This window comes from Callithrix jacchus, chromosome 12, assembly GCF_049354715.1.
Source record: "Callithrix jacchus isolate 240 chromosome 12, calJac240_pri, whole genome shotgun sequence".
Taxonomy (NCBI): Eukaryota; Metazoa; Chordata; class Mammalia; order Primates; family Cebidae; genus Callithrix; species Callithrix jacchus.
This window is the reverse complement of record NC_133513.1, coordinates 65,282,702-65,307,707: the sequence shown is the minus strand read 5'-3', so window position 1 is coordinate 65,307,707 and position 25,006 is coordinate 65,282,702. Positions and strand designations below refer to the sequence as shown.

The window sequence follows — 25,006 nt, the reverse complement described above, 5'->3', positions numbered from 1 at the left end:
CCCTCCAAACTGTTCCAACCTCTGCCTGTTACCAGTTCCAAAGTCGCTTCCACATTTTCGGGTATCTTTTCAGCAGCACCCTTCTCTATTGGTACCAATTTTTTTTAAAAAACTTTATTTTAGGTTTAAGGATACATGTGAGGTGTGTTATATACATAAACTGCATGTCATGGGGTTTGGTGTACAGATTATTTCATCAACCAGGTATTAAGCATAGTACTCAATAGGTTGGATCCTCTATTTCCACAATCAATCTTCAACTAGGTTTTTGGCATCTGTTGTTTCCTTCTTTATATCCATATGCACTTGATGTTCAGCTACCACTTATAAATGAGAAAATGTGATACTTGGTTTTCTGTTCCTGTGTTAACTCACTTAGGATAATGGCCTACAGCTCTATCCATATTGCTGCAAAGCACATTATCTCAATTTCTTTATGGCTGCATAATATTCCATGGTGTATATATATGTAGCACATTTTCTTTATCCAGTCTATTATTGATGGGTATTTAGAGTGATTCCATGTCTTAGGTATTGTAAATGGTGCTGTGATGAACGGTGCTTGTATCTTTATGGTTGAATGATTTATAGTCCTTTTGGTATATACCCAATAATGAGATTAATTGATTTAATGGTAATTCTGTTTTAAGTTCTTTGAGAAATGGAAAACTGCTTTCTACGGTAGCTGAACTAATTTACATGCCTAAGAGTAGGGTGTAAGTTTTTCTCCACAACTTTGCCAGCATCTGTTATTTTTTGACTTTTTAATAATATTCTGACTGGTATGAGATGGTAACCAATTGTAGTTTTAATTTGCATTTCTCTAATGACTAGTGATGAGCTTTTTTTCATATGCTTGTTGGCCACATATACGTATTTTTTTGAGAAGTATCTCTTCTTTGACCACTTTTTGTTTGTTTTTTGCTTGTAAATTTGTTTTAAGTTTCTTATAATTCTGAATATGAGACCTTTGTCAGATGCATAGTTTACAAATAGTTTCTCCCATTCCGTAGATTGTCTGTTTAGTCTGTTGACTGCTTCTTTTGCTGTGCAGAAGCTCTTTAGTTTAATTAGGTCTCATTTGTCAATTTTTTTTTTTTTTTTTTTTTTTGAGACAGGCTGGAGTGCAGTCACACAATCATGGCTCGCTGCAACATTGATTTCCTGAGCTCAATCAATCCTCCCACTTCCACCTCCTGAGCATCTGGGACTAAAGGTATGCACCACTACATTTGACTAATTTTTATATTTTCTGAGACATGAGGTTTCATTATTTTACCCAGACTGGTCTCAAACTCCAGAACAAAGGCAATCTACCTCAGCCACCCAAAGTGCTGGGATTACAGGCATGAGTCCCTGCACTTCGCCCAATTTTGGTTTTGCTGCAATTGCTTTTGACATCTTCATGAAATCTTTGCCAGCTCCTGTGTCCAGAATGCTATTTCCTAGGTTATCTTCTAGGATTTTTATAGCTTTAGATCTTACCTTTAAGTCCTAAATCATCTTGTATGGGTTTATGTATATGGGGTGAGGAAGAGGTCCAGTATCAGTCTTCTGCATATGGCTAGCAAGTTTTTGCAGCATCATTTGTTGAATAGGAGAGAGTTCTTTCTCCATTGCTTGTTTTTGCAGACTTCCTCAAAGATCAGATGGTTGGAGGTGTTTGGCTATATTTCTAGGCTCTCTATTCTAGTCCACTGGTCTATGTGTCTGTTTTTCTACCAGTACCATGCTGTTTTGGTTACTGTAGCCTTGTATGTAATTTGAAGTTGGGTAACCTGATGGTCCTCAGGTCTGTTCTTTTTGCTTAAGACTTTATTGGCTATTTGGGCTCTTTCTTGATTTTATATGAATTTTAAAATAGTTTTTTCTAAATCTGTGAAGAATATCATTGGTAGTTTAATAGGAATAGCATTAAATCTATAAATTACTTTGAGCAATATGCCATTTTAACAATATTGATTTTTCCTATTCATGATTGTGAAATGTTTTCCTATTTGTTTATGTCATTTCTAATTTTTTATTTGATAAGTAAATAAATCAGAGGTCTTTCACCTCTTTAGTTAGCTATATTCCCAGATGTTTTATTCTTTTTGTACCTCTTGTGAATGTGATTGTTATTCATGATTTGGCTCTCATCTTAGATGTTGTGTACCAGAATGCTATGAATTTTTGTATATTGATTTTATATGCTAAAACTTTGCTAAAGATGTTTATCAGATCAAGACACTTTTAGGCAGAGACTGTGAGGTTTTCTAGGTATATCATTATATTATTTGCACAAAGAATAGTTTGACTTCCTTTCTTTCCTTTTGATGCTTTCTTTTCTTTCTCTTGCCTAACTGTTCTGGACAGGACTTCCAGAATTACATTAAATGGGATTGGTGAGAGAGGGCATCCTTGTCTTGTACTGATTCCAGCTTTTGCATGTTCAGTACGATGTTGGCTGTGGTTTGTCACAGATGGATTTTATAATTTTGAGAAATGTTCTTTCAATGCCCAGTTTGTTGAAAGGGATGTTGAATTTTATTGAAAGCTTTGTCTTCATTTATTGAGATAATCATGGCTTTTGTTTCTAGCTCTCTTTATGTTATGAATCACATTTATTGATTTGCATGTGTTGAACCAACCTTGCATCCCAAGTATAAAGCTACTTTATCATGGTGGATTAGGTTTTTGATGTGCTACTAAATTCAGTTTGCTAGTATTTTGCATCTATGTTTGATGTGCTACTAATTTCAGTTTGCATAGATTTTGGCATCTATGTTCATCAAGAATGTTGGCCTGAAGTTTTCTTTTTTTTTTTTCCTTTCTTCTTCTTTTCTTTTTTCTTTCTTTCTTTCTTTTTTTTTTTTTTTTTTTTTTTTTTTTTTTTTTTTTTTGGTGTGTCTCTGCCATATATTGGTATCAAGATGATGCTGGCTTCATAGAATGAGTTAGGGAGGAATCTCTCTCCTCCTCCTCAATTTTGTGGAATAGTTTCAGTTGAAATGGTACCAGGTCTTGTTTATACATCTGGTAGAATTCAACGGTGAATCTGTCTGGTCCAGGGCTTTTATTTTGTTGGCAGGCTTTTATTACTGATTCAGTTTCACAATTCATTATTACTTTGTTCAAGGATTCAGTTTCTTCCTAGTTTGGACTTTGGAGTGTGTATGTGTCCAGAAATTTATCTTCTTTTAGATTTTATGGCTTGTATGCATAGTGGTATTTGTAGTAGTCTCTGGGATTTTTTCTTGTATTTCTATGGTGTCAATGATAACATCCCGTTTAGCATTTCTAATTATTTTTACTTGAATTCTCTCTTTTTTTTCTTTATCAGTCTAGCTATCAATCTATTTGTCTTACTAATTTTTTCAAACTCCTGACTTCATTAATCTTTCATATGGTTTTTCACGTGTCAGTTTCCTTCAGTTTCTCTCTGATTTTGGCTGCTTCTTGTCTTCTACTAGCTTTCAGATTGGTTTGTTTTTATCTCTCTAGTTTCTCTAGTTGTGATAGTAGGTTGTAACTTTGAGCTCTTTCTAACTTTTGGCTATGGGCATTTAGTGCTTTAATTCTCCCTCTTAACAGTGCCCTAGCTGTGTCCAACAGATTCTGGTATGTTGTATCTTTGCTTTTATTACTTTCAAATAATGTATTGATTTCTGGCTTAGTTTTGTTATTTATCCCAAAAATTATTCAGGACCAGGTTATTTCACTTCCATGTAATTTTATGGTTTTGAGCAACTTTCTTAGTATTGATTTTTATTTTACTTCCACTGCATTCCATTGTATTTGGTATAATTTCAGGTTTTATGAATTTGCTAAGGATTGTCTTATGTCTTACTGTTGTGTGGTAAATTTTAGAGTATGTGCCATGTCCAGATGAGAAGTATGCATACACTGTTGTCTTTTGGTGGCATGCTCTACAGATATCTATTAGGTCCATTTGGTCAAGTGTCAAATATAGGTTCTGAACAGCTTTATTATTTTCTACCTCAATGATCTGTCTAATACTGTCAATGGGTGTTGAAGTTTTCCACTATTATTGTGTGGTTACCTAGGTCTCTTCCTAGTTCTCTGAAAACTTGCTTTATGGATCTGAGTGATATTGTATTAGGTGTGTATTAGGTGTGTCTTCTTGTTGAATTGAGCTCTTTCCCATTATGTAATGTCCTTCTTTGTCTTTTTTTGATTGTTGTTGGTATAAAGTCTGTTTTTCTGAAAGTAGGATAAAAATCCCTTCTTTTTTTTTTCTGTTTTCCATTTGCTTGGTAGATTTTTCTCCATTCCTTTTATTTGAGCCTGAGTGTCATTGCATGTGAGATGGGTCTCTTCAAGACAGCATACTGTTGGTTCTTGCTTTTTTATCCAAATTGACACTCTATACTTTTTAATTGGGGTGATTAGCTCATTTACATTCAAGTTTAGTATTTATATGTGTAGATTGTTCTTTTTCATCAGTTGTTAGCTGTTTATTACACAGACATCACTTTGTGGTTGCTTTATAGTGTTACTGGTCTGTGTACTTAAGTATGCTTTTGTAGTGATTCCTTTGTTTAGCATTCCCTTCAGGACCTTTTGTAAAGCAGGTCTGGTGAGATTTCATTACCACCAGACCTGCTTTACAAAAGCATAAGAAATTATCTTATTTCTCCTACACTTTTTAAAGCTTAGTTTGATTGGACATGAAATTCTTGGTTGAAAAGTTCTTAATAATTCTATAGGCACACTTCATGTCTCTTTAGTCTTCTGTTATCTGTAATGGATTTTTGGTCTTTTCTTGTCTTTAATAAACTTGAAAGAACTAGTCAGTTATTTTGTGGAATAGGGCTTATCAATATTTTCTCAAAATAGACTGAGATTACAAGTTAAAAACATACCACACAGGTGAGGTGCCCTGCTCATCATATTATATCAGAGGTATAGAATATCAATATGATTTAATCCTGGTGATGTTGCCTTGAATCAGCTAGGTAACATGTCATCTACCAGGTGTTCACCATTGTAAAGTTACTGTTTCCTTTTCTATTCTCTATATGTTAAAATTAGTAAGTCTAGTTTTCAGTCAAGAAAAGGGAAATTTAAGTTTACTTGATAGAGGGAGAAGTACTAAATTATCTGTAGTAATCATATTAAGGAATAGATACTTTTGATGATATGTCAATATGTGAATATTCTGTTTCTTCTTTAAGCTTTGCCTGCTAATTTTTGTAATTTTTATTTAATTTGCCTGCAGCATTTATTTCTATGGTTCTTTTCTCCATTTATAATTTGGAATTATTTTGTAAGAAATGATTCATCCACATTTATTTAGTCATTTATATCAGTAGAATCAGGGATATTTACTTTAGTCTTTGGTCATAATCTATATTTTCTTTGCTTTCAAATCGTTCTAACATGGGCCATTAGGAACTTTTTCTATTTGCTTGTTGTATTTCTTCAACATGCACCTATTCTTTCATTTTTTTTTTGAAGCACTTTCTTTGAACCATTTAGTTTTCTGACATTGCAAGATGCTCCAGGCTCATGTCATAGTTCCCATTTCTTCAAGGAGCACGTGGCTCCTTTTCCTAAAAAATTGTATTTAGAAATTAAAGTCGTAGGTTTTATAGCTATCTCCTAGTCTATTCTAGTATCACAGAGTTTATTGTACTATTACTTTATTGGTTATTTGTAGCTTCTTTCTCTTACAGTGATTATCTCATTCTCATTATCTATAAATATTTACTTATTCTTTCAACGCTTGTATACGTGTATGATAGTTTCAGAATTGTTATTCTGTAAATACATAAGAAATAAATTTAGCAACTAGAGTACAGTGTTTTTCTAGAATTCTTTTTGACTCAGATCCGCTCTTTTTTTTCCAGTCCCTTCATTGAGGCTATGTCATACATTTACAATACAGCTAGATTAATTTGTCATAGTCACATTTCATCTCAAGTTTCTTGGACTTTCTGGGTTTTTAAAAAATTGTTTGTTTTAATTTGCACATAGTAGGCTTCACTCTTTATCATATACAGTTCTACAGAGTTTGGCAAATGCATAGAACCATTTATCTGTCACTAAAGAACTTTGCAGAACTATTCCATTATCATTAAAATTATCTGTGTGATGTCTTTGTAGGAAACACATCTCCCCTACCCAATGTCTGGCAACCACTTCAATTTTTTTATTGTTCCTATAGTTTTGACTTTTCTAAATGTCCTATAAATGGAATTTTTAAATATATAGCCTTTTGTGTCTGGCTTCTTTTACTTACCAAAATGCATTTTGAGTTACAATTTTGTGATTCAATCAATGATATGTTCCTTTTTATTGCTGCCTTTATTCCATTTTGTTTAATATATTCCAGTATGCTTAACTACACACATCTGTGGAAGGATATATGGATTGTTTCCAGTTTTTGGTGACTAAGAACAAAGTCATATAAACATGCACATAAATCTTTTTAAACAGATGTACTAAGATATAATTCACTCATGTAAAGTATAAAATTTAATAGATTTTAGTATATTCAGAGTTGGGCAACAATCACCACAATCCATTTTAGAAAGTTTCCATCATGCCAAAAAGAAGCCCCATGCTTATTAGCAGTCACTTTTTATTTACTCCTAACCACACAGCCTTAGGCAACCAATGATCTACTTCTGTCATCTCTATGGATTTACCTATCCTGGATATTATGTGTAATATATAGTCCTTTCAGTGGCTTTTGGTTACTTAGTAGAATGTTTTCAAGGATCACCCATGCTGTAGCATTTTTCAGTATGCTTTATTTTAAAATGCAATTCAGTTATATGGATGTATCTATTACATTTTATTTGTATTTTCATCCATATTTAAGCATTGCATATTTCTACTTTTTGTTATTATAAATGATGCTATTGTATACATTCATGTATACATTTTTGTATGAGCATATGTTTTTATTTCTTTGGAGTATAGACATAAAAAATAATTTGCTGTATAACATGATGTTTAATATTTTAATCTGCCAAACTGATTCCAATGCAGCCTCATCATTGACTATAGTGGGACATTCCCATCATCCTTGGATGATTACCATCATTTTTGTATAAGTTACATTGGAAGATTCAATTCCATTAATAAATCAATTATTCTCAATTTAATATATAAGATTAACGTAATTACAATCCAAAATTCCATCAAACTTTTTGTGAGTTTTGAAAATCAATTATAAAATATATAAGAAAATAAAAATAGGATAGCCAAAACAATACTTTAAAAAAGAAAAAGAAAATGTTGGAGAACTAATGCTCCATAATTTTAAGATTTACTCTGAAGCTATAGTAATTAAGAAAATGTGATTATTGACAAAAGGATTGCACATAGATCAATGAAACAAAACAGAGAGCCAAAAAATAGACCACCCAAATATAGCCAACTATTTTGTAAGAGAGATGTAAAGAAAGTTTACTGGAGGAAGATTGTCCTCTAGACAAATGATGATGAATAAATTGTATGTCTGTATGCAAAAAACAAAGAAAAAGAAAAAAGAAAAATCAACCCATACTTTACATCTTATATAAAGTTAACACAAAATAAATCATAGATCTAAATTCAATATATAAAATTATAAAACTTCCAGAAAAAGAAAAATATATGCAACTTTGTGTTTAGCAATGAGGTGAAGATACATCACCAAGGCTATGAATTATTACATAAAAATTTGACAAATTGAAGTTTATTTAGAAATGTTTAAGTCTTACTTGGTTAAAGGCACAGTTAAGGAAATTCAAAGACATGCCACATATTGGAAGAAAATGTTAGGAAATATACTATGGAACTGTATCAATTTTTTAGAAACAACTTTATGAAGGTACAATTTAAATATTATATGATTCATCCAATGTAAATGTAAAATTCAACGATTTTTAATAAATTTCTAGATTTGTGCAGCGATTGCCTGAATCCACCTTGATAATGTTTTTAAAACCCCCAAATTCCTCCTAGCCTACTGCATTCAATCCTTACTCCCATCCTCACTTCCAGGCAACCAGTCATTTATACTTTCTCTATAAACTTGATTCATTGGGGGCATTTTAAATTCTTATTTATACAATATACTTTAATGATACATAGTCTTTTGTATCTGGCTTATTTCACCTACCATAATGTTTCTGAGGATTATCCATCTTATGGCATGAATCTGTAATAATATTTCAATTCTTTTTATTGTTGAATAATATTCTATCCTCTGTATATAGCACATTATGCCTATCCATTCACCACTACCACTAATTTTCACTATATAAACTTCGTATGTTTTTGTTAAATTCATTTTCTGGTAATTGATATCTTCTGACACTATTATCAACAAAAGGTTTTTAAAGGAATTTTATTTTCAGGTTACTAATTGATAATATACATAAATACAATTGATTTTTCCTGTTCCATAATTAATTTCTAAATATAAATCTCATATTCTATGAGCTTGCCAAACTATTTATTGACAATAATAATATTACCTAAGATTCCTTGGATTTCTTTTATAAATGATCAAGGAATATAAAAATAAAATCAGTTTTACTTCTTTTTTTTAAATTTAGGTGCCAGTGAGTTGCGTTTGTTTTTGTTGTTGTTTTCTTGTTTTTGATTTATTGCATTTGGTAAAATCTTTGGTACAATGTTCAATAGAAGTGGTATGAGCAGACATCCTCAGCTTGTCCCACATTCAGTCTTTCACTATTAATTATGGTGCTAGTGGTAGGTTTTTGTGGATTGCCTTTATCAGCTGAAAGAAGTTCCCTTTTACTCCTAGTTTGTTAAGATTTGTATTACAAATAGATATTCTATTTTTGGTAAATGTTTCCTTCTGAATCTATTGAGATTATCATCTGTTTTTGTCCTTTGTTCTATTAATATGGTGTGCTACATGAATTGATTTTGGGATGCTAAATCATTCTTGCATTTCTAGGCTAAATAATACTTGTTCATTTTATATAATCCTTTTAATGTGTTAATGATTCATTTTGCTAATATTTTGTTTAGGATTTCTAGGCTTACATTATTAAAGTATTGATCTCTAATTTTTTTATTTGTGGGTTATTTATTGGCCTTTCTTTTTATTAGTGTGATCATAGAATGAGTGGGGAAATGCTCTCTCCACTTGCTGAAACAGTTTACAAAGGTGATATTATTTGTTTCTTAAATATTTAATAGAATTCACCAATGGAGTCTTTAGTCTATAAAGTTTCCTTTGCAGGAACATTTTATTCTAAATTTAATGCAATTAGTTATTACAAATAAACCCATATCTATTATCACTTTTTATTTTATTTTATTTTATTTATTTATTTGATTATTGAGACAGATTCTCATTCTATTGCCCAGACTGGAGTGCAGTGGCACAATCTCTGCTCACTGCAGCCTCCGCCTCCCAGGTTCAAGTGATTCTTGTGCGTCAGCCTCCTGAGTAGCTGGGATTACAGGCATGAGCCACCATGTTTGACTAATTTGTGTATTTTTAGGCCAGTGGAGTTTCTCCATTTTGACCAGGGTGGTCTTGAACTTTTGGCTTCAAGTGATCAGCATGCCTTGGTCTCACAAAATCTTGGGATTACAGGCATTAGCCACCATGCCTCACCTATTATTACTTTTTAAATCAGTGTTGGTAATTGTTTGGTTATTCTAGGAATTCTTTAGTTTATTAAGTACTGTAATATGTAGACATAAATGTATTCTGAACATTACCTTAAAGTATTTTAGTTACTTGTAGTCAGTGAAATGTTCCCTCTTTCATTCCTAACTTTTGGAATTATTGTCTTATTTTCTTTCTCAATCTATCTAACATTTGTCTTTTTAAAATATTTTTAGACAGCTTTTGGTTTCACTGATTTTTCTATTGTTTTCCATAGTTGTTTCATTGAACAGTCTGATCTTTACCACCTTAGTTCTACTTGCTTTAGATTTAGTTTGTTTTCCATTTTCCTATTTTTTTTCTTTTTATATTTTAAGTTCTGAGATACATGTGCAGAACATGCAGGTTTGTTACATAGATATACACATGCCATGGTGGTTTGCTTTACCCATCAGCATGTCATCTGCATTAGGTATTTCACCTAATGCTATCCCTCGCTTGGTCCTCTAGCCCCCAACAGGCCCCGGTGTGTGATGTTCCCTTCCCTGTGTCCATGTGTTCTCATTGTCCAACTCCCACTTATGAGTGGGAAAATGTGGTGTTTGATTTTCTGTTCTTGTGTTAGTTTGCTGAGAATGATGGTTTTCAGCTTCTTCCATATCCCAACAAAGGACATGAAATCATTTATTTTTATGGCTTCACAGTATTCCATGGTGTATATGTACCACATTTTATTTATCCATTCTATCATTGATGGACATTTGAGTTTGTTCCAAGTCTTTGCTATTGTGAATGGTGCTGCAGTAAACATATGTGTGCATGTGTCTTTATAATGGAATAATTTATAATCATTTGGGCATATACCCAGTAATGGGATTGCTGGATCAAATGGCATTTCTGGTTCTAGATCCTTGAGGAATCACCACACTGTTTTCCACAATGGTTGAACTAATTTACACTCCCATCAACAGTGTAGAGGCATTCATATTTCTCCACATCTTCTCCAGCATCTGTTGTTTCCTGACTTTTTGAAGATCATCATTCTTACTGGCATGAGATGGTATCTTAATGTGGTTTTGATTTGCATTTCTCTAATGATCAATGATGATGAGCTTTTTAAAAATTTTATTTGTTTTGTTCTTTTTGTGATTTTCTTTATTATTGTAAGTTCTGGGGTACATGTGCAGATAGTGCAGGATTGTTACATACTTACATACATGCGTGCCATGTTAGTTTGCTGCATCCATTTCCCAGATGAGCTTTTTTTCATGTGTTTGTGTTCGTGGGCTGCATAAATATTTTTTTTTGAGAAGTGTCTGTTCATATCCTTTGTGCACTATTTGATGGGATTGTTAGTTTTTTTTCCTTATAAATTTGTTTAAGTTCTTTGTAGATTCTGGATATTAGCCTTTGTCACATGGATACTTGCAAAATTTTTCTCCCATTCTGTAGGTTGCCTGTTTACTCTCATAATAGTTTCTTTTGGTCTGCCAAAGCTCTTTAGTTTAATTAGATCTCATTTGTCAATTTTTGCTTTTGTTGCCAGTGTTTTGGTGTTTTAGTCATGAAGTCTTTGTCCATGCCTGTATCCTGAATGTTATTGCCTAGGTTTTTGTCTAGTGCTTTTATGGTGTTAGTTCTTATGTTTAAGTTTTTAATGTATCTTGAGTTAATTTTTCTATCAGGTGTAAAGAAGTGGTTGGGTTTCAGTTTTCCGCATATGGCTAGCCAGTTTTCCCAACACCATTTATTAAATGGAAATTCTTTCCCCATTGCTTGTTTTTGTCAGATTTGTCAAAGATCAGGTGGTTATAGATGTGTGGCATTATTTCTGAGGCCTCTGTTCTGTTCCATTTGTCTGTATATCTGTTTTGATACCATTACCATGCTGTTTTGGTTATTGTAGTATAGTTTGAAGTCAGGTAGTGTGATGCCTCCAGCTTTGTTCTTTTTGCCAAGGATTGTCTTGGCTATGTGGACTGCTTTTTGTCCTATATGAAATTTAAAGTAGTTTTTTTCCAATTCTGTGAAGAAAGTTAATGGTAGCTTGATGAGGATAGCATTGAATCTGTAAATTATTTAGGGCAGTATGGCCATTTTCACAATATTGATTCTTTCTATCCATGAGCATGGCATGTTTTCCATTTGTTTGTGTCTTGTTTATTTCCTTGAGCAGTAGTTTGTAGTTGTTCTTGAAGAGGTATTTCATATCCCTTGTAAGTTGCATTCCTGGCTATTTTATTCTCTTTGTAGCAATTGTAAATGGGAGTTCACTCATTATTTGGCTCCCTGATTGTCTATTATTGGTGTGTAGGAATGCTTATAACTTTTGCACATTGATTTTTGTATCCTGAGACTTTGCTGAAGTTGTTTATCAGCTGAAGGAGATTTTGGGCTGAGACTATGGGGTTTTCTAATATACAGTCATATTATTTGCAAGCAGAGATAATTTGACTTCCTCTCTGAATACCCTTTATTTCTTTCTCTTGCCTGATTGCCCTGGCCATAACTTCCAATACTATGTTGAATATGAGTGGTGAGAGAGGGCATCCTTGTCTTGTGCCAGTTTTCAAAGGGAATGCTTCCAGCTGTTGCCCATTCAGTATGATATTGGCTGTGGGTTTGTTATAAATAGCTCTTATTATTTTGAGATACATATCATGAATACCTGCTTTATTGAAAATTTTTAGCATGGAGGGGTGTTGAGTTTTATCGAAGGCCTTTTCTGCATCTATTGAGATAATCATGTGGTTTTCGCCATTGGTTCTGTTTATGTGATTGATTACATTTATTGATTCGTGTATGTTGAACCAGCCTTGCACCCTAGGGATAAAGCTGATTTGATTGTGATTGATAAGCTTTTTGCTGTGCTGCTGGATTTGGTTTGCCATTATTTTATTGAGGATTTTCACATCAATATTCATTATGGATATTAGCCTGAAATTTCCTTTTCTTGTGTGTCTGCCAGGTTTTGGTATCAGGATGATTCTGGCCTCATAAAATGAGTTATGGAGGAGTCTCTGTTAGATAACTGGTTTGAGATTTTAAAAAAGTAGATAGGTCTTTAGAATTACATTTTTCTACCAAGCACTTTTTTAACTGCCTCCAGTTGCTTTGGATGTGGTGTTTTTGTTTACATTTAATTCAAAATATGTTCTAATTATCCTTTGTTTTTTTTTCTTAATCTATAACTTATTTAGAAGTATGTCACATGATTTCCGAATATCTACAGCTTCTAAGATTTCTTTCTGTTGTAGTTCTCTAGTTTCATTGCTCTCAGAGAACATCACTTGTATTGTTTCAACTTTAAAAAAAATGTGTTGAGACTAGTTTTATGCCCTACCATGTAGTATATATTGGAAAATATTAAGTGGGTGCTTGAAAAGAAGGTACATGCTGTAGTAATTGGGTAAAGTGTTCTATAAATGCCAGTATGACATTCGTAAAACAGGCCTAATTAGTAGCTCAAGTTTTTTGATGTTGTTTAAGACTTCTTTTATCTTTGCTGATTTTCTGTCCAGTTGTTCTAACAATTATTGAAATGTGTATTGAAATCCCCACTACTATTGTTAATTTATCTATTTAAGCATACTTTTGAACCTATCTAAAATACATAATTAGCTTTTTACTTGCTATTAAACTGAATTACTCTAATCTGTTACATTTTTCAAATTTTATATATGCCTACACAAGGTTATGCCGCTTTTATTTTAAAATAATCACAAGCATAATTGTTTAAATAATAGTGTAGGTACAGTACAAAGAGGTTTGATTTCTTTTCAAAAAAATGGACCATATTAGAGAACCTTTCCGCCTTGATGGTCCATCATCCCAAAATATGTTTTCATGTACTCCTAGTTATTTCCACAGATAGCCCTAGTTCCTTTTAGTGGGAAATAATACTTAGAAAACAGTGCTTAGAAAATAGTATTTTTGAGCATACAGACATGCTTCCCACTCTGCTTAGGCTCTGTTATTTCACATCAGCCTGCCTGCAATGGACTTTGACTTTGCATGCTGAGTTGGCATACGTTAAAGGACACACTCTTCTCAATGGCTGAGCTGGAGTCTCTACACCAGGTTGACCCTCCTGTAGGAATATCAGATATAAATAAAAACAACAGAATGTTTAGTAAAATTTGAATTCATATAAGCTAATTATTTTTATATAAGTATACCTCAAATATTGCCCAGAACATAATTATACTAAGATTATCAGAAATTTAAATTGAACTAAGTATTCTGTATTTGATTTACTAAATCAGGCAACCCTACCCTCATGTGGATGTCTAGCTCACCTACCTTTGCTTCTTATCCCCTGCTCTGGGCCATTAAGTTGGCCTCCCCATGTATTGCCAAATTTTATAAGGCAAAATACAACTATCACTTAACTCAAATTTTCTAAAATAAGCTAGAGAATCTAATATAGCAGTGTTCTAAAATTATGCCTTTACAATAGAGCAAAGATTTTGTGAATGTATGATTTTACAGCCTTTTGTCCAAGGAGCTAGCCTCTTCAGATTTCTTATGCTTTACTTTATCCTCTCACCTATGCTCCTGATGCATGGTGCTACTCAGAAGTGTGCAAGGGTTTCCTTCTCTTCACACTCTTGCCAACACTTGTTGCTTGTCTTTTGATAATTACTGTCCTGAAGGGCATGAGGTAATATGTCACAGTTGTTTTCATTTGCATTTCTGTGATGATAGAGAATAAAACAGTAGTTACAAGGAGCCAGGCTGAGGCAGAGAGAAAATGAAAAGATGTAGTCCCAAGGATACAAAGGAGCAAATATGTAGGATGAACAAGTCTAAAGATCTAATGCACACCATGAAGACTGTAGTGAATAATAGGGTATTGTGTTCAGGATTTTTGCTAAATGGCTAAATTATAGCTTCTCTTGCTACAGGGAAGAATAAATGGGTAACTATGTGAAATGATGGACATGTTAATTTGTTTCACTATGGTAATCATTTTACTATATACATGTGTCTCATACATCATGTTGTATACCTTGCCTATATATTATATATGTTTTAAATATATACACTGGGGATATACACATATCCATATCCATAGTATATAATATATATAGAACAGGGGCATATATATACACTTATTCAGAAGGGTAACAATAAAAATTAAGGTAATAATTTATACACTCCCAATGGTTGAGTGTATGTTTGTGTGCACACCCACTGTATGTGTAATTGAATGATGGGTTTGGTAAATATGATTATTTAAATCAATGTTTTATATTTACTGAATTAAGCTTATATGTAATTCTTCCTCTAATGACATAGTGTTAGGCCTGAAATGATAAATGGAACATCTACATGGAAACATAAGTCAGGCAATTATTGAGATGAACTATCCTTTCTGTAATTTTTCAAACTTTTAGGTAATGTTGCACTATGATACCCCCAGAAAATGGACGATTGCAGATATTTTTAAATTGTTAATCCAAGCTTACACCAAAGTAAACAGTAGCCTTTCTTTCATTTGTTAAATGCAGAGATATAGTGCATTTAAAATAATCTACTCAAATTTAGCATATTTTTTACATGAAAGAAAATAGTGCTGCATTTGATGAGTGTTTTGGTTTTCTGGCGGGTAAGGTTTAGGTTCTTTCAGACTACTAGATGAGGACTTTAATTATAGATAACCAATGGCATATTAGTTATGTCATTTTCCTGAAAAATAGCGTGCTTACTGAAAAGGATTCACTTAATACATTTGAATTTATCTATCACATTTGTAACCCTTTGGGACTTAGGTCTTTTGTTATCATTTTAAAAGTCAGCAATCTGTGAGCACTTCTTACTTCAAAACACATTTTTCCTCTTTTCAGCTATACTATAATGCCCTTGATGCCAGACTCAAAATCTGCCAATGTTTTTTACATCCACAAAGCCCAGTAAAGTTAATGCCTGACTTTGTCAATGTCCCTTTCTCAGGGGTAGCTACTGTGTTCCATGTTATTAAAAAAATGCACATGCATACACAACAAAAGTATACGATGACTGATGCAACTCACAGACTCTTTACCTCTCTCATTAATTATATGTGTGTCCTCAGATTTTCTCAGCTTTGTCTCCTATATACATGTCTGGTTAGCCCACCTCAGCTACTTATCTGAATGGCACCTGTCCAGAACAGTATAACTGAAAAATTGGGTAAATAGTTATATGGCAAATTTTGACTAATGAGAAGTAGGACACCAGGATCAGACTCACTGAAATATAAATTATCTCTCTATTCTTCCACAATGTACCTTCCAGCTTGTCTTGAAGCTATGGCAACAATAGGTCACCTTCTTTTGCTTCTCATTTTTCTCACTCTCACTTTATAGTTTCCTTATTCTTACTGCCCTGAAAAATTGTTGCACCCAATAAACATTAACACTTGATTTTTTTCTAAAGTCATTTTAAGCTCTACTTCCTAGGAAAGGTAGGCTAGGATACCTTTTAAAGTAAGTTATAAGGGCTGTCTATATTCATATAATTCTGAATCACAACTCTACCTGACATTTGCACATGCTTTCTTTTTTCTTTGACTATGAGCTCATGTTCTCTGCAGACATAAATGATCTATCATTCTAACTAGCTATTTAATTATTAAGGTACATGAATATTTTAATACACTACTTTTCATTTGATACATTCACTCAAACAAGCAAATAATAATTAACCTATCATTCAAAAATCATTTTTCCTTGACTGGAGATATAACCTAATTATAAAGAAACAAAGGTTAACTCCTGATTTATCAAGTGTGTATGGATGTGTTATGCATTATCAATAAAAGACATTGACTCTTGATTCAGAATGTAAAATAGTTACTGGGAGGAGAAAAAGAAAAGCATATTAATAATTTTTTTTCTGGTTCCCAATGAGACTTGAGAGGGAGTTTATGTTTTTTGACTACAGATGTTTAAAGTCTCCATTTGATATGTGAAAATGGTAACATTATTTAAATCTTAGCAGTTAGTCTTTCTTGTTATCTTAGGAGGTAACCTCAGTAAAATAATAAAAAGGGGCGGAATAGAAAACAAAGGTTTGGATTTAATTGTAACTTTAAGACCCTTGAGGCCCTGGACATTATAAAGGTTTCATCTTATATTTCCCTCCTAAATATATTTTTGCTGGAAAAAATAAAATTATTTTTAAAATTTGGTCTTTAAAAATATTTTTTTCTGGTCTTTATAAGTAAAGACATTCTTGGTAAGCAAAGAAAAATGTGATGCGTTTAGAAGTACTGTATGAATTAATGAAATTGACAGATACTATGATTGTTGAAGTTTAATTAAGTTAATCAATTTTTATTGTTAATGCTCTTTTGGGATTCTGGAGTAAACATGTATTTTTATGTCACTTACTTAGATGAGGTCCTGGAAAGCTCACTGACTTTTGGCGGTACCAAATGAATACAACATCATAACATCATTGCCCATTCTTTATTGATGAAACTTACTGAACAGAGAGTGAATGTATTTCAATGTTTAGATTACAACTCGATTAGTATTTACCTAGCCTTTTTTCTACTTATATCTGTGTGGATTTGTATAAGGTATGAGAGAGACCAGATCCACACCCTCTTGAGATTACAATTAATGGGAGGAGCTTAACTCAAAATACTGGCATTAATGTAATGTAACAATATAATGCTATGCACATGGAATAAAACTTTTAAAAGTATAGAATTTTATTGCCTAATTATTTTCCTGCGTAAGCCGTGAATTTATTAGTAGTTAATTCCATATCATACTGATGCATAAGAATAGCAAATAAAACACGCTTTACATTTCCTTCCATAGAATGTTGTAATTTGCCATGTGGTGAGAAAGGGTTCATGAAAATAAACCTGGGTAATAGAGCATAACTATTACAGATGAATCCTAAGACATCTGAAAGTATTAAAAACTGATATACTTGAAAATCTAATATTATATATCGTAAGATTTGTTTTTTTGATGGAAACCCTTTAAAATTCTTGTAAGCCTTGGGAAAGCAGCTAAATTTAGTGAACTCTCTACCAATTGTTCTCATTTCATCACTTGGCGCTAGAGTCTTCCTCATTCAGGCCCTCCAAAGTAGAGTCACGTATACTGCATATGTTGTGTGGGCACAGCCTGGCTCCACATGCCAAGGCTGTTCTCGTCATGACTCAGATCCACGCTCAGCAGGCAGGAATCAAAATATGACTATCTTCTGGGGCGTGCTTGAAGTAAATGAGTTCAACTGAGAGTTTCTCAGCCTCAATCTCAGCACTGGTAATATTGCGGGGTCAGTAATTCTCAGGGAGCAGGGATACTCTTTGGGGTATTGTAGAATAGTTTAGCAAATTTAACCCCTAGATGCTGGTAGGGGTTTCAATTTATTTACACCAAAAGAATTTATTTACACCAAAAAAAACTCTCCAAATAGTGTCAAATATTTCTATAGGTGAGGGATAAAATCGTAACTGGATGAGATCCATTCAGTTAGCCCCATGTTTTGGGAGGGGGCTATCTGGCCATCCTGGTATTGTACAATTTGTGATCCTCCTTGATTTCATATGCTTAGCATTTCAGCTGCCCACTGAACCTGAAGTTGCCTAAGAGTCCTTTGGTTGTGGTCCAGGAAAGGACTTAGAGCAATTAAGTCCATGAAATCTGGAACCTGAGAGATTTAAACTCTAGTTCTGACAACTCCAGTTACAATTTTATGACCTTGGGTAATGTACTTAGATCTCTGATTTCAAATCCTTCAGGCATTCAATGGGATAAAGAAGAATATCTTCCTCATGTGATTGTTACAACTAAATGAGAGAATACAGATAACGGGCAATATCTACACATGGTTTGCACTCAATATTCCCTCTGAGAGGAATCTCAGAATCAGAATTATACTTTAAAATTATTATAACTAGCATTTAGGGTAGGTCATGTACAATGTTTTTATTGTCCTTCTGGTGTCTTAGTGACATGGAATCCTAGTATCCCATAGATATTGGCTGGAGTCATTTGCTTGAGTCAAATGATTATCCAGAATTAAGATGCTGTTGATGACACATTTTTTTTCAAACATTTTTTTTTTGCTGACCTTCTTCCTGTTGTTGTAACCTACCCATTGGATTAGACATTCTCACATAACAAATTTTCCCAGAACCACATTTAAGTTTGCCAGGTGGATGTGCTCACTGTGCCACACATACAGAGGCACCCTCGGGGGTAAGCCAACACCAACTTCTGCTCTGCATTTCAGTTTCCTGCTCCTTCCAAAAGACTTGTCCACATTACTGAGGTCCCAGGATGTCTGATGTGCTTGTGAAATTGGTATTTCTGGTTTTGAAATGCAATCCGCAAATCTGTGTGTGTGTGTGTGTGTGTGTGTGTGTCTTTGACAACTAAAAGTGTCCTGCTAGTACCCTCCTAAAATTCAAACTAATGTTTTAAAATGCATAAAATAATTATATGAATTGGAGGGAAACCAAACATAAAACAAATACATTGAAATATAGTTATTACTATATTTTAATAAATACAATATGTTAAAATGTGTTGCTCTTTTATTAATTAATGGGATCTAATTGTGGACTTAATTGCTACATAATGATATGTCAGAATACTTGCAGTGGCTATAATATGATTAAGAAATACCTGTAATTTTGGCTGGTGAAAATTAACAGACACTGCTAATAGTCATAGTTTGTTGCCAACATTCATAGTTGAGGGAAACACTAAATTCACTTCATTGTTAGTGGAAAAAAAATGCTTTCATAATATCTAAATTTACTCAGAACTTCAAATTCATTATGAGTTCTCTCTATAGATTGTTCAAGCCTCAGGGTAACATTTACCTAACTAAAACAATTTGAAATTGTTTCACATAGCACTTAGGTGGAAGTCATCTCTCTACTTCCACATCACTTAGAAGTAGAACTATATTCAAACATTTTGGTCCAGCTTATTCAGTCTTCGCACAGTTTAGATGTGCGGTTTTTTTTTTCTATTTTAATTCTCCAAGAATTAAATTGAGCTAATATAAGTCGGGGTGTTCGGCTTAGACTCACTTCTTTTTATTGTGCTGAACGCTGCTTACTGATTGGAACAATTTCCTCTCTCTGTAGTGAGTGGACTTTTTCTCAGGTTGGTTGATATTTCTATAGACTGACTCCTTTTGAAATAGTGTCTGCGCTGTAAGCCCGTACTTAAAGCTGGAAATGAAGTCCAGCAGGAGTTATTCCAGTTCGTTTCTAGTAAAACCATACTAACAGCACACGAAAGAAAACAGAAACAAAGAAAAAGGGAGAAATGGTAGTATTTTTTTTTATTTGTTGATGGGAACAATCTTTGTATATCCCAAGTTTGGCTCTGAATGTTTAAAACTGTAACAGTGAATACTTTCCAAATTCAGTTCTTATCAAGTCCTCTAATGTTTAGCTTTGGAATTATGTTCTTAATCACTTTCCCTGCACTTGGAAGTAAATGAGTCAAGTGGCCAGAAGTCTGAGTTGGAACTTAAAGGGCTCAGTCCTTATTTTGCAGTTAAAAATGGGTGAATTTAGTAAAGTTGCTTAATATTTCCAAGCTTCTGATGCTGCATACATAACATGAGGGGTGGCAAGGGATGAGTACTGGATTACTTGATAGTTCTGGGACTCAAGCTGTATCTCTTATTTACTCAACAGTCTGCAAGAAAGAAAAAAGCAAATCTTAAGGGATTTTGAGCAATGAAAGCACTGCTAACACTCTAGTTGGCACTCAGAATGTCAGAGACACGGTAAAGAGAGAGGTCTTGTTATGAAGTGAATTTTGTTCTCCCCCAAAGTTTATATGTTGAAGTCCTAACTCCCAGTGTCATGGCATCTGGAGATGGCATTGGGAGATAGTTAGATTACTCTGAGGTCATGGGGATTGGGCTTCATGATGGTAGTAGTGTCCTCCTAAGAAGAGACTGAAAAGTTTCTCTCTCTCCTCTCACTGCAACCCCCTCTGTCTGCCATATAAGATACTGTAAAAAGGCCATCTGCAAGTCAGGAAGAGAATTCTCCAGAACCCCACCATGCTGGCATCCTGACCCCAGATTTTCAGCCGTCAAAACTGTGCGTGTTGTTTAAGCCACCCAGCCTATAGTATTTTATCATGGCAACCCGAGCTCATGAATTCAGGTCTTAAAGAATAGAGGGATGGGCCGGGCATGGTGGCTCACGCCTGTAATCCCAGCACTTTGGGAGGCCGAGGCGGATGGATCACGAGGTCAAGAGATTGAGACCATTCTGGTCAACATGGTGAAACCCCGTCTCTACTAAAAATACAAAAAAAAAAAAATTAGCTGGGCATGGTGGCACATGCCTGTAATCCCAGCTACTCAGGAGGCTGAGGCAGGAGAATTGCCTGGACCCAGGAGGCGGAGGTTGCAGTGAGCCGAGATCACGCCATTGCACTCCAGCCTGGGTAACAAGAGCGAAACTCTGTCTCAAAAAAAAAAAAAAAAAAAAATAGAGGGATGACAAAAATGAAATGGAGTAAACTCAGTATGTTTTGAAAGGTGTTCACTGATAGACTTGAGTGAAAATGTGTGCTCTCCAAACAGAGGAATTATATCCTAATCAGTCAGGACAGACTCAGGTTAGCTTTCCTTCTCTTAAGAAATTTTCAAGTACTCCTTATCATTACACCCAACTTTAGGTTTCCTATTCTAACCCCTGGAAGAGTATGACTATATCGTATTCATTTTTGCTTCCTTAACCTTACACATTATCTGGCATACTGTAGGAGTCTAGATAAATATTTGTTGAATTAAACTGCTAAATTATATTTTATTTTCCTATTCTGTGAAGGCACTACACCAAGGTGCTAGAAACTCTTATTTCCATTTCTCAACAAATATTTAATGTTCATTCTGCATCATTTTAGCACTGTTTTTAAAATGTGCATGACATAAGAAGTGAAAAATACCACTGGGTCATAAGAATGTACTCAAAAATTAATGAAAAAATAATTTAAAATGTTTCATCCTTTATGTTTCTTATAGAATGTAGACATCATCCTCATTGCTCAGCATACCGTTTGTGTGATTTGGAATGCCTGCAATAAAAATGATAACAAATAAGTCCCATCAAAAAAAAAGTCAGCTTCTTTAGTAGTTGTTTCAAGAGTCATAATTCAAAATTCATGTCTGTTTTCAAGGACATCAATTTTATTTAGAAAGAGAGTAGAGAGAATACATGGATACTCAGTCTACGACAGAAAGCTGATTTATTGCTGCTGCTTCATTCTCTGTAGACTTTCTGCTCTCCTGTATGACAGTGTGAGCATTTAATTCAAAATGTATTTCTTATTCTATAGGGATCATCTTGAAGAGCAACAATCTGGATAGATAGAGTAGGGTTGTCTGGTATAATCTCAGGAGTATCCTAAAGGACTGTATGTTTATTTTTATCCTGACTTTTTCCCTGAAATTTCTGAGTTGAAAAGCATCCATGCATTGTCTTTCACATGTACTAGTTTATACTTATTGTAAATGTAGACTGTTATGTTTAGATAAATAAATACATTTTATTGGGATTTGCTTTCAGAAGGGAAATCTTAATTAAATGAGACTCTTAAGGTCCTGTACGTCAACATTACCATATAATACTCTGTGTACTGTAAGAGAAACCACGTTTTTCTTCTGGTTTAAATGAAATGTTATAATTGACCATTTGCTAAAGCATGCAATACTTTGCCGCAGTCTCAGAGACATCTCATTGCCAGATGTTCTTTGATTCTTCATTTCCCCAGATGGCTCTGTTAACACTCTGCTTGGCACCAGTGCTTTAAATTACCTAAATTGCCATGTGATATCTTTTGCTAATAAGGAATCCTAATTTTGGTTTAGATTCCCCATGTCATCAGTTCCAATCCCTTTGTTCAGTCCATTAGGGTTGCTCCAGCTACATAATGAGAAGGTTCTTTCTGCCAGCCACATATCTAGTACTGTTTTTTAAGCATAACTCATTGCACTAACTTTCTTCTAAACAGGATTTTATTCGACCTATTTTGGGGCAATAAGCCAGCTCTATTGCATTGATGGGTTCAGCATCTACAAATTCAACCAACTGCAAATGAAAAATATTTTTTAAATAGCAATACTACAATTAAAAAAATAGGAAAAAATACAGTATAATGACCTTTTAGATGACATTTGCATTATGTTAGATATTATATTGTAGATATGATATTAGGTATATGGGAGGATGTGCATAGGTTATATGCAACTACTATGCCATTTTATATTAGGTGCTTGAGCATCCTTGGATTATGGTATCCACAGGGGTCTGGGATATAGATATTGTAAATATATACAAATATCCCTTGGTATCCCCTTGAGGATATATCTGTATATATTGTAAATATATATATATATATATATAGTAAATATATACAAATATACAATATATACAAATATATCCTCAAGGGGATATTAAGGGATATTTGTATATATTTATATATATGCACAATATATATATCCCAGAACCCTTGAGGATACTAAGTGATATATGTGTATATTTACACAGTATATATTCCTGTTTATTTATTTTGAATATGTCAACCAACTATTTTGTTTTATAGGTAAATCATTATAAAGAACATGAATGAATAAAGTTTACAGATTTAATAAAAACAATCTTCATATGTTTTAAATGTGTATGCATTTTTATAAACAAAATTTACATGTGGCATTTCTGTATATCAGTAATGATCAAGATGAGAACCAAATAAAGAAGGAAATTCCATTTATAATAACTACAAAAAAATTAATATATCTAGGAATGTTTTTAGCCAAGGAGGTGAAAGATCTCTACAAGGAAAAATGTAAAACACTGATGAAACAAATTGTAAATGACACAAACACACAAATGGAAAAAACATCCATGCTCGTGGATTGAAAGCATTAATTAAATAAAATGACCTTACCACCAAAAACAGTCTACAAATTCAATGCAATCTCTATCAAAATACCAATGTCATTTTCCATAGAAGCATTTTTTTTTCACTTTCATGAGAGTCTCTATCAAGGTGAGGTTTACTGCATATAGCAAAAAGGTATGCTACAACTGAAAAATTATTCTAGTATTAAAATGAATTATTGATATAGGAAGTCTACTGATGTGTATAAGGAAACTAATTAAAATTGCATTTGTATGTGTCAAAATAATACCATTTAAGATTATTTATATCAATAATTACATGCATGTGATGGTTAATATTGAATGTCAACTTGATTAGATTGAAGGATGCAAAGTATTGTTCCTGGGTGTGCCTATGAGTTGTTGTCAAAGGAGATTAACATATGAGTCAGTGGACTAGGAGAAGCAGCCCTGCCATCAGTCAGTGTGGGCACCATTTAATCAGCTGCCAGTGTGGCTAGGATAAAAGCAGGCAAAAGAATGTGGAAGGACTAGACTGGTTAAGTCTTTCAGCTTTGATCTTTCTCCCATGCTGGATGCTTCCTGCCCTTTAAACATCAGTGTCCAAGTTCTTCAGCTTTTAGACTCTTGGACCTACACCAGTGGTTTGCCAGAAGCTCTCAGACTTTCAGCCATAGACTCAGAGCTGCACTATTGCCTTTTCTACTTTTGAGGTTTTGCAACTCAGACTGGCTTCCTTGCTCCCCATTTTGCTGACAGCCTATTGTGAGAATTCACCTTGTGATCATGTGAGTCAATTCTCTAATGAACTCCCTTTCATATATGTATCTATCCTATTAGTCCTGTCCCTCTAGAGAACCCTTACTAACACATATGCGCATGTACAAACATACATATGTGCAAATGTGTGTAATTGTAACCTCTTTGGAAGTATTTGCACCAACTTACCATCTATGGAAATAGTAATAACAGAAGATTTTCACTGCCCACTCCTCATTTCTGGATTTTTAAAATTTTGATAATGAGCTCCTACTATTTGAAATTGCTTTTAAAAGGTGAAAAAAACAAAAACTATAAATTTATTTTGCTATGTAATCTAGAAAATTTATATCAAAAGATCTAAAATGTTTAAGAACATTAAATATTTATTTTCTAGAAGAATAGTTTAATTTAGCTCATGACGTGTATATCAGTACACAATATAACTAATAACCAAGAAGTTCCTTAAAAATACTCATTCAAATACAATGGGTATTCTTTCCTAGGCCTTATTCAATAAGTTATATGAACTGAATAGAAGGAACTACAGTCTAGGAACACCTATTATGCAGACAAGAATCAAATACTGGTTTTATAATCTAGAAAAAATAAATTAGGTAATGATTTTCTGAATTTGTCCATCCTCTCATTGCTACAAAGTGACAACTGAGACTGGATAATTTATAAAGAAGATGTTTAGAGAGAGATCCAAGATGGCTGATAAGAAGCAGCTTAGGATTGTAGCTCCCAGTGAAAGTGCAGAGAGT

At 33.6% G+C, this 25,006-nt stretch overlaps 1 long non-coding RNA gene across 1 annotated transcript in view; it reads left to right on the top strand.

The window, feature by feature from the left end:
• Positions 1-25,006, top strand: part of LOC144578688 (uncharacterized) — an 867,227-nt gene that overhangs the window by 360,923 nt on the left and 481,298 nt on the right. Inside the window, exon 3 of the long non-coding RNA XR_013524955.1 lies at positions 1,119-1,216. This is a non-coding gene — a long non-coding RNA (uncharacterized LOC144578688). The remainder of the gene's footprint in view (positions 1-1,118; positions 1,217-25,006) is intronic.